At 42.2% G+C, this 11,813-nt stretch overlaps 1 pseudogene; it reads left to right on the forward strand.

The window, feature by feature from the left end:
* The first annotated feature begins 3,883 nt into the window (after positions 1 to 3,883).
* Positions 3,884 to 4,452, forward strand: LOC138030143 (uncharacterized; annotated as a pseudogene).
* Positions 4,453 to 11,813: the final 7,361 nt, after the last annotated feature.

Below are 11,813 nucleotides of genomic sequence, written 5' to 3' on the forward strand. Positions count from 1 at the left end.
GGACTCCTTGGGCACCCAGTCTTGTGACAGTCACTGACATTTGAGATCTGCTCTTGTTGTTCATCGCTGCAGCATGGAAAACGAAATCAAAACCCTGTCTTTAGCGGCGAACGTGAACGTCAAGGTTCTTGGCTCTTTCTTTCTTTGCGAGTCCGGCAGATCAGCAGCTACGCACGCTATCCACAAGGAGAAGTTTAATGTGCCAACAGATGCCAGTCATAAAGATTTACATAATTTTACCAAGCACGTGGTTGCATTTACCGACCTCAAGCAAATTGCCTCAAAGAAAGGCCTCGAACAAAATCCAGAGGTCACCACCTCTCGGGTAAAAAAAAAAAAAAAAATCGGCAGCGTAATAAAGTGGCACCATTCTTTCAAACTGCTATGAATGGTGCCACTTTTTTTCCCAGAATTCGGGAATTCGATTTTAGCGCGGTTTACAGGATGGAATGCAGGGTAAAGCACCATTCTCATCTGGGTTGGTTTTTACCAAATTTGGAAAATCGCTTACCTTTATTCCACGATAATTCCATCCCGATTTTTTGGCTAAATGGTAACCACATATTGCCATCTCGCTTATTTGAGATGTTTTTGGGGTGGTTTACCTTCCAGTGGGAAACTGTTCGTGTTGGAACAGGAGAAAGTGCTCAAGATGTAAATGAGAGAGACATACTCGAAAGAGTCGTCGGAAAGTTCAAAGCACACCTCGAAGCCAAGAAGAACCCGATTATGGCAGCAGTTAAATTTGACCGAAGACGTCAGTTACAAGGAGAAACCTTTGACTCCTTTGTCACCGATCTTAAGCTCCTGGCGTGTGGTCTGGAAATGACTGAGTCGAATAAATTGATTCGGAACGCCATCGCATGCAAATCTCTGGACGAGCGAGTCAGGCAACGCTGCTTGGAGAAAAGTAAAAACCTCACCCTTGAAATGGCAATCGATATCGGTCGGACGTTCGAAGCGACTAAGGATGGAATGCAAGTGATGTCTGGCGAAGACCCTAAAGTGGAGGTCAATAAACTTGCATGGAAGGGGGGCTCGTCCAAAAAGCCCAAAAACAAGGTACCAAAGGAGAAAAATGTGCAAGTTCCAAAATGTGATAGATGTGGATACAATGCCCACAAGCCACATGAAAAATGCCCTGCCAGAAAGGAGTAGTGCAACAAGTGTAAGAAAATTGGACATTTTGCTAATGTGTGCAGAAGCAAGAAAAGCAATGTCAACTTACTAAATGAAATGGACTATCCTGGAGAAGGCTATTCTAGTGATGAGGAGGGTCCTGAAAGTGATGTGCAACTACTTCATGTAGCAAGCCTGGAAATGAATGGCATCCGTGACAAAACAAAAACCAGTGAAAGTGATGAATGGTGGGCGGTGGTAGAAGTGGGTAACAGTACTCTGCACTGTCAACTCGACACTGGTGCCTATGCAAGTGTTATCAACACTACTCATCTCAAGCAAGTAGCACCCAGGGCCCTGATCAAACAAACCAAGAAGACCCTGGTGTCATACAGCCAACACCGAATCACACCAAAGGGCTACGTCACTCTTCCCGTAAGATTTAAGGACAGGGAGTTAAATGTGAACTTCTATGTCATAGATAGTGAGCAGAAGCCAATATTGTCAGGTGAAGTTTGTCAGGCCCTCAACCTGGTTCAGCGGGTACATAATCTACAGGAACATGTAGATCCAAGCTTAAAGGAGCTACTCAACCAGTATCCAGATTTACTAAGTGCATCAGGAGCCATGCCTGGAACTTACTCCATCAAGATTGACCCCAAAGCAACACCAGTAGTGCATGGACCTCGTAGACAACCTGCAGCACTCCTTCCCAAGATCACAGCGAAGCTTAAGGAAATGGAAAAGGAAGGACACTTAGCCAAAGTTTCACAGCCCACTGACTGGGTTAACTCTATGGTAGTTTCAAGTCGAGGTGAAAAGATCAGGATCTGCCTTGACCCGGGTGATCTCAATAAAGCAGTAAAGCGGGAGCATTATCCAATCCCCACTGTAGAAGAAATTGCAGCCAAGATACCTGAGGCAAAAGTGTTTACAGTCCTTGATGCGAAGAGTGGGTATCTCCAGATGAAACTAGACTACGAGTCTAGTCTACTGACAACAATGAACACCCCAATAGGCAGATACAGATGGTTAAAACTACCATTTGGAATCAAATCAGCTCCAGAGCTGTACCAAAGGGCCATGGATGAAATGTTGGAGGATATTGATCACGCATATGCCATCATGGATGACATACTGATTGCAGGACGTGACATTGCCCACCACGACTCAGTCCTAAATGAAGTTCTCCACCGTGCCAGAACCTACAACCTTAAGCTGAACTTCAAGAAGGTCAAAGTGCGAAAACAACAAGTTCCATATGTGGGCCACATCATCTCAGCAGAAGGCCTTAAACCAGATCCGGAGAAAGTAAGAGCTATGAAGGACATGCCACCCCCCGAAACAAAAGAAGATGTGCGTCGGTTCCTGGGATCTATCCAGTACCTAGCCAAGTTCCTCCCAATGCTAGCTGAAGTTGAAACACCACTGCGGGAGCTGACAAGGAAAGATGTACTCTTCCACTGGGACAAGCCACAAGCAGCTGCGTTCCAGAAGCTCAAGGATATGTGCTGTGAAGCTCCTCTGTTAGCCTACTATGATGTCAGAAAAGATGTGACCATACAATGTGATGCCAGCAACAGCGCTGTGGGTGCGGTCCTACTGCAAGAGGGAAGGCCAATAGCCTACGCATCCCGAAAACTTCGACCATCAGAGCTCAACTGGGCGCCAATAGAGAAAGAAATGCTGGCCATTGTGTTCAGTACACAGAAGTTCAGAGAGTACATTCTGGGGAAAACAACCCTGGTCCAGACTGACCACAAACCCCTGGAAATGATACTGCGCAAGCCCCTGACAACAGCACCATTAAGATTGCAGGCAATGATGCTGAGAGTGAGTGGCTATGATCTAAGCGTAGAATACCTGCCAGGGAAGAAGCAAGTCCTCGCAGACACTCTCAGCCGAGCAAGTCTAAATGAGGTTCCACCGGAAGAAGAGGAGATACAAGTAAACATGTTGGAAAGAATCTCCGTGTCTGAGCCAAAGTATGCAGAACTCCAACAAAACACAGCAAATGAGCTTCATGAATTGTATGCTATGATCCAAGCCGGCTGGCCAGACACAAAGCAACAAGTCCCACACAGCATCCGCCAATACTGGGACACACGTGCTAGATGGAGTAATCTACCGAGGAATGAGAATCGTAGTCCCCCCGTCTATGAGGCCAGCCATGCTGGAAATCATACATGGAACACATCTGGGAATCGTAAAGTGTAAGCAAAGAGCCAGGGAAGCTCTTTACTGGCCCGGCATGAGTGGGCAGATAGAAGACAAACTCAAGGATTGTACCACGTGCCATGATTATGCCCCTGCACAACAGAAAGAGCCTCTGATGCCGAGCCCTGTTCCGGACCTGCCTTGGGAAAGAGCCGCTTCAGACATTTTCGCCTTTGAAGGTGAACATTACCTGTTGCTAGTTGATTACTTCTCCAAGTTTATTGAGGTGACCAAACTGAAGGATCTGACATCCCTGGAGACCATTCAAGTCCTGAAAGAGCATTTCAGTCGACACGGCATCCCAGCAAAACTCGTCACTGACTGTGGTAGCCAGTACACAAGTAGAGAATTTGAGACATTTGCTAAAAGCTACACCTTTGAACATGTCCTAGTAAGCCCGAAGCACCCCAAAGCAAATGGGGAGGCTGAAGCCGCAGTCAAAACAGTGAAATCTATATGGAGAAAGAACAACGACAAGAGAAAAGCGCTACTAGAGTACAGGGCATCCCCACTCCCAGCAATTGACTTGTCCCCGTCACAGCTCTCTATGGGTCGCAGGCTTCGAACGACACTCCCAATAGCACGTGGTCTATTGGAGCCTGGAAGATAAGAGCAAGAATGAAGCATGGCAAGGACAAGCAGAAGTACTACCATGACCGCCAAGGAACCAAAGAGCTACCACCACTCAGAGCAGGCGATCATGTCAGAGTAAGACCTGAGCCAGGGTCAAAGGAGTGGAGAGCGGCTACCGTAGTCCAGAAACATGCCTTGCCCAGATCATACGTGGTAGAGGTGAGCGGCCGAAGAATCAGGCGTAACAGAGTGGCTCTAAGAAACGACTCAGCCAAGTCTCATATGGAATACTGTAAACGCCATGGAAACATCGCTCGGCAGACAGAACCAGAGCCTGACAAGACACATGCGGCTCCCACGTCCCCAGCAAGCCCACAAGTGGACCCCACTGCACAGGAATACCACTTAAATCCCTCACCTGCTGAGGAAATGCCAGCAGGTGGTGTGCCACCTCCAGCGGACATCGCGGAAGCTAAAGACCCACCCTTCTATAAGACTAGAAGTGGAAGACAAGTCAGGAAACCAGTCAGACTAGACCTGTAACTAGTTGTTATGTTACAAGGGACACTTTATGAAGCATGAACAATGACAGACACAGATGAATTAATGCTGAGATTATTATTATTTTATTTTATCCTTTTTCTTTTATTTACAGTTCTCTTTTTAGTTTTAAAGATGTGAAGGGGAGGGGGATGTTATGTATGGCAATTATGTATGGCGATACCGCTGGCTCAGGATCTCTAGTTGTTCGATTATTCAGTTATTGTTTGTTAACCAATCAGAATAAACCACGCGGTCAGTTGTTGATCCAACATGGCGTCTGTGTTGTAAGACTGTATCAAACAGTAGGTGGTTGTTGATTTTTTTGAGGTGGTTGTAGATGGTTGCTCCCTGATTTAGTAACTAACGTCGCAACATGCTGTAAGTCATTTCAAACATCCTTCCTGTACACTTCTTGAGTACGCAAGGGATCTCGGTAACACAATGCATGAATCGCTTAAAGGCACCGACGCTCATATTATCTGGTACTTGAGAACAGCATCTCCCTCCGAGACATTCCGAAAATGTCCCCAGTGCCTCTGCAGGAAATGTCTCAAGTGGATCAAACGCTAATGCAGGAATGGGCCCAAGAACATGGTAAGGCCGTGTGGCAACGAAAAGTAAGACAATGCACTACAAAACATTATGCTGGAACTCTTCCCTTGAATATGTACGAAAATGAGTTACCTATCAGGGAGAGAGTAACTTTTGAAAACGCCCATCAAGATTCGGAATATGACTCTGGCTCTGACAAGGAAGGAAGAGAATCAGCAGAAGACCAAGGATAAGATTCCCTTGATCTCAATGCGATCAACGTTTCATGAAGATCAAATAGTACTCCCTCTGGCAGAGTTATTTCTTTGTCACATTGAGCTCTAGCTTCGTACCAATAGACCAATACTTTTTTGAATGATCCTCAGCTGCTACACTTTTATGGCTATGGCCTCGGTCGCCGGTTGCAGGATTTTCTCATTTTCGTTTCGCCTACCAAACCCGGCCACTATTTGCTTTGGGACAAGGTGAATGTTACTACAACAATACCATCGTACTATACAGCAAATGGTGACGCATAACTGGTTGAACTCATCGCCTGATTAACACTGGAAGCAGCTGAAACATTGCGATCTACATCTCAATTGACTACATCGTGAAACAAACATTTGATTATTGCAGTACTTACTATGATGAATATATCGTGAACCACAGCCTCTTTCTGGGCATATGAATGTGGTCACTTGGCTCCTTTGTTTTAATGACAGCAGATAAGGTAAGAGCTTGGATTGATGTTCATTTACGTTAATTTCGTGGTTTGTGAAATTTTGTTAAAACTGTATGTGACACGTGGATTTTGTTAAAATTTGTGCATGAAACAGGATCATGACCCCCCCCCCGCCTCCCCCCTTGCCACCCTCTCTCTGCTGGCGTACCTCAAGGATCATTGCTTGGTCCATTATTATTCATAATTTTTATTAGTACATGTTACTGAGAATCTAAAATCCAATTGCCTTTTGTACGCTGATGACACCTCCCTTTTTGATATTGTAGATGACCCAGTTACTTCTTCGCTAAAACTTAATAATGATTTATCAGAAATCGAAGACTGGGCTTGGAAATGGCTTGTTACTATTAATCCCTCGAAGACTGACTGTATGACCTTCTCAGGAAAATGAAGTAAGCCACCTCACCCTGATTTCTTTTATGGTGATAACAAAAGTATTGAAGTTGCACAACACACCTATCTTGGTGTAGTTCTTTGCAACAACCTTTCTTGGCGAGTCCATATCTTTTAGATTTATGAGAAGGCTTCTAAAAGACTTAATATCGTAATAGGTATTAGGTACAAGATTGACGGGACAAATCTTTGGTGCGTCCTCTAATGGAATACGTTGATATATTGTAGGATGGATCCACTGAAGGTGAGAGCGATCTCCTCGAACATGTGCAATATGAGGCAGCAAAAATTGTAACTGGGGCCATGAAAGGGACCAGTAGGCATCGTCTTATGCAAGAAATTGGGTGGGAAGATCTCAAAACTAGAAGAGCCATTCACAAATGGCTTTTAAATTTTAAGATCGTTAATAATCTTTGTCCTAGTTATTTCGTTGATTTATTACCTATGCTAGTTAGTGAAAGAACAAATTACTTTTTGCAAGCCGCACTGAGCGTTTTAAAAGATCCTTTTATGTTTTCCACTCATTATATAATACTAAATCACCTTTAAGCTGCATTTTCCGAGCTACGTTTACTAGGCAGGGACACAAAAGAGCCAAGCCAAAGTTGGAGTAAAGTTGCTGAGGGCTATGGCGCGCCGTTTGTTTCAAAATTAATTATATCTACCGATTGGCCCGCTCATCATTTAGTCACATACTCCCTTACATAAGTGACCTTTATAGTTGGATAATTAGCATTTCTTAGATCAGTTGCGAGTCACTTATTCCATATTTTATCAGTTTTACTGATTTATCGATTAGTTGTCCCTTACATTCGATCCATTGTGTTCCTGATGTTCCATCACTTGCATGGTTTTATTGATTAGTTGTGTGTTTAATATTCGATCAGTTGTACTGATTTATCGATCAGTTGTGTCCCTAAAATTCGATCAGTTGTGTCCCTAATATTCGATCAGTTGGACTGATTTATCATCGATCAGTTGGCTTTCACATTCGATCAGTTGTGTCCCAAATATTCGATCAGTTGCACTGATTTATCGATCAGTTGTGTCCCTAATATTGGATCAGTTGTGTACCTAATATTCCCTCAGTTGTACTGATTTATCGATCACTTCTGTACCTAATATTCGATCAGTTGTGTCCCTAATATTCTATCAGTTGTACTGGTTTATCGATCAGCTGTGTAGATTTATCATCGATCAGTTGTGTCCCAAATATTCGATCAGTTGCACTGATTTATCTATCAGTTGTGTCCCTAATATTCGATCAGTTGTACTGATTTATTAGATCAGTTGTGTCCCTAATATTCGATCAGTTGTACTGATTTATCATCAAGGCGATCAGTTGGCTCTCACATACGATCAGTTGTACTGGTTTATCAATCAGTTGTGTACCTAATATTCGATCAGTTGTGTACCTAATATTCGATCAGTTATGTCCCGAATATTCGATCAGTTGTACTGGTTTATCGATCAGTTGTGTACCTAATATTCGATCAGTTGTACTGGTTTATCGATCAGTCGTGTCCCTGATATTCAATCAGTTGCACTGATTTATCGATCAGTTGTGTCGCTAATATTCGATCAGTTGTACTGATTTATCGATCAGTTGTGTACCTAATATTCGATCAGTTAAGTCCCTAATATTTTTATATTCGATCGGTTGTACTGATTTATTGATCAGTTGAGTCCCTCATATTCGATCGGTTGTACTGATTTATCGATCAGTTGTGTACCTAATATTCGATCAGTTGTACTGATTTATTGATCAGTTGTGTCCCTCATTTTTGATCAGTTGTACTGATTTATCGATCAGTTGTGTCCCAAATATTCGATCAGTTGTGTCCCAAATATTCGATCAGTTGCACTGAATTATCTATCAGTTGTGTCCCTAATATTCGATCAGTTGTACTGATTTATTCGATCAGTTGTACTGATTTATCATCAAGGCGATCAGTTGGCACTCACATACGATCAGTTGTACTGGTTTATCAATCAGTTGTGTACCTAATATTCGATCAGTTGTACTGATTTATCGATCAGTTGTGTACCTAATATTCGATCAGTTGTACTGATTTATCGGTATCCGGATGTTTTCCCCGAAAGCCTGTTCGCCCGATGGAGATTCACCCGGAACTACAGATGATTCGCCCGACGATATTTAAATGACTTAAACTGGTACATAACAAAAATCACAACGTGAAACCAATAAATAAAGGAGAATTTAACACTACCTACCATTGTTTTATGGGGCGTTTTCTATTTACGAAAAATTTCCGGAAATTTGTGAAAAACGTGTTCCATTTAACTCAGGTACGTTCGCTACCCAGTGATTGCGATTTTATGCGCCAAAATTTAAAAATGTGGCCGTGAATATCCTGGAAGTGGTAAGAATTTCTTGGTAAATGGAAAACGCCCGTGGTTTCAATGATAACAATGGATGGTAAGCAACATTAGCATTCACCAATCAAATGGTTGCAAGACTGAGAAAAATCTATTTTCACTCATTTGCATTAGATTCGGCACATGTAAAATGCGACATTTAAAACAGGCCTCAGAAACCGCAGAAATTTTCGTGTTTTTGCGATCGATTGTCTTTCGATGAGAATTTGATTCAGAGTTATATATAAAACTATGTTAACTCCTGGCTTTTACGGTACTTTTTGGTGCAAACGCAAAGCCAAACAATGTTTTGACCTGGCATCAGATTAGACTAACAAGAAGAGGAATTATGAAGCGGAAATAACATATTCAGTCCTTTCTTAGTGTGTGCAATAAACGTTTGCTTAGTGCAACTGCAAGATATGCATGACATGCTGGAAAACGTCCGTCAGAGCAATTTGCAGTTAGTTTTTTGCAGATTTATAGTATTTATTTAAAGAAGAAACGAGTGAATTTTACTCAAGAGCGTGTTTTGTTATCTTTAAACTGAATTTATTACCAAAGCTTAAAAAACTAAAAGACCTCAAAATGGGACAGGACATTACAAAATATGGGATGTGAACGTGAAGGGCCTCTGCTGGCGCGACATGTGGGTGACCCTCAAATGGACTTAGTGATCCCCCACTTGAAAAAAATTAACTGGAACGCTGCAGTGCCTTCTGTTTTTGTATAACACGTACCACAAGCAACCCAGTGCACGCTGCTTAATTCTATCGTCAGTCGCAGCTTAATTCCATCGTCAGTTGTGAATGCTGAAAACGTTGATTTAGCGAAATTACCGAAGGACCTCCTCGGAACTAGCTTGGTTTTGGTAATATATTGATAATGAACCAAGACATCGCATGATGAGTATGCAAGTTGTATGGAACTTTCGAAAAGCAACCTGTGCCCTTAACGGAAAGTAGGTTGGAGAACTTTTCCCCTCTGTTAGAAAGCGGACACCTGCAAAATTGACTACACAAGGTAGTTAATAAATGGAGATAAATATTGGTAGACAATACTTTAAGAAACCAACTTCTTCTGATTCTAGAGGCTACTGAAACCGCAGAGCCGCTCTTTTTATTTTATCCCGGTCGGAGACTGGCACAAGCATGTTGTTCTGTGGGGGCCTAGGCCGAGAAATTGTAGTATTGCGTAATGTGTTAACTCGCAATAAAGATAGGTTGCTTGCCAAGCAAGCCATAGGAGAATAAATTACTACGTTTTAAAGAGGTGAAAAGCAAGGATAAAGGACCCATGTTTGCCTAGCGACGGAAAACACATACTTAAAACGTTCTGTACTTCGGTCCATCTCAAATAACGGTAAAGAACACCATCACCAAACTAAAGACGAAAGCCGAAAACAACAGTGGCTTTAGAGGTCTTTCTCGTGCTGTTTTTTTTTTTTCTGGCTGTTTAATAATTATGACTTTCCTTGCATGCAAAGTAACATTTAAAATCATTGTTCTTACGTAAGTCATATATTAGGTAAGTTGGCGACCAAAATTTATGATCTGGCGACCAAATTTTTTCCATTAGTCGCCAGCTGGCACCTGGGCAAAAAAAGTTAATTTTGAGCCCTGTCGGAACATTTGATGGTACTTTCTATCAAACTGGCGAAAAGTGAATGAGGAATCTTTCGCGAGGAATAGCAAAATTCACGTTCCTTGTCCTAATTTTGTTAGTATCATTGATTGGTATCATCAGGCGAATCATCTTTAGCTTCGGGCCAATCTGCGTCGGGCGAACAGGCTTTTGGGCGAAACAACTGTAATTCGGTTCGTTGGCAACACCTTCATAATAACCATCCACTTTAATTTAATACTTTTCGTGTCGAATACTCTTCGATACCTTTTTCTCTTATGACTACCCACCGTGTGAAAATCATTCGAAACCCCTATCGAAGGTAATTTGACCTCTCTGTCGATTCTCCCTCAGTCGACGATGAAGTTCAAAGTCCAACATCAAAATCGACTCTATTCCTATAGGCCAAATATTCTCTTGCCATCTCCGACTGCGCTTCTTGCCGATAACCCTGTTCGCGAGTAATACCCACAGTGTATGGCTTAAGGTGAACGTATCGAAAGATAAAATTAGCCAATCCTGCTGTACTGCAATTCTTGACACCCACTCCGACACCGGGAAAAGGATTAGTCGAATCTACCGAGTCCTCTCAAAATGTAACACCGCGACCGTGACCTCGATTCGATAACACATTTACTAAATTTGCTAGAGAAATTTGCTTCTATTTCCTGCTTGCAAATCAACACGTCTAAAACTGAAGCTTTGTGGGTAGGCCTTTGGAAAGACAGACAAGACACTCCCTTCAATTTCAATTATCCACAAGATCCTATTTGTGCACTAGGCGTTTTCTTCTCTTACAACATGCCTGAAGCGGATAAAGTAAACTTCAACGACAAGTTACGTACTATGGAAAAAGTTTTGAATACCTGGAAACGCAGAAAACTTACTCTATTCGGAAGGATGTTGAAACTGATCTTTAATGCTTCTAACCTCTACGTACCACCTCATGTCATTGATGAAGCCAACAAAATAATGTTTAATTGTATTTGGGAAGGCAAGCCTCCAAAAATTAAAAAAAGCACAATCATAGGTGAAAACATCAATGGTGGTCTTAAGATGATCGACTTTGGCATAATGGAAATTGCCCTTAAAATCTCATGGATTCAAAGGATACATCAACATCCTGATGCAGGGTGGAAAGCTATACCAGAATGCTTGCTCGGAGACCTGGGGGGCCTTACCTTTCTATCTCACTGCCATTATGACATAAATTTAATTGAGTTACACAGCCTACCTCCTTTTTATCGCTCTGTTCTGAAATACTGGCAAGACTTCAGATCAGATTTTAGTGATGATAATACAAATATTCAGAACGAAATTATTTGGAATAGTAACAAATTACTAAACAAGAACACAATTTTCTTTAAACAGTGGTACCAAAATGGAGTCATACCCCTGCAAGACCTGCTTGATGTTGATGGCAACTTTCTTTCCCTCCAAAAATTCCAGCAAAAATCGCGGCTGCATATTCCCTTTACCACATATTACGGGCTGATAAATTCTATTCCTGCTAGTTGGAAACGAAAACTTAAATCCACAGATTCCCCCAACCATAATCAAATCAGTTCGTCAGATTCCTCGAATATGAACATCTCTACTCGTTCTGCTTATGCGGCCATCCTTGATCATTTCTTTCAACCACCCACATCTGAAACTAAAATCTTAGGTTATGGCTTTACTAAGGGAAGCT

Source organism: Montipora capricornis, chromosome 13 (genome assembly GCF_036669925.1).
Source record: "Montipora capricornis isolate CH-2021 chromosome 13, ASM3666992v2, whole genome shotgun sequence".
Taxonomy (NCBI): Eukaryota; Metazoa; Cnidaria; class Anthozoa; order Scleractinia; family Acroporidae; genus Montipora; species Montipora capricornis.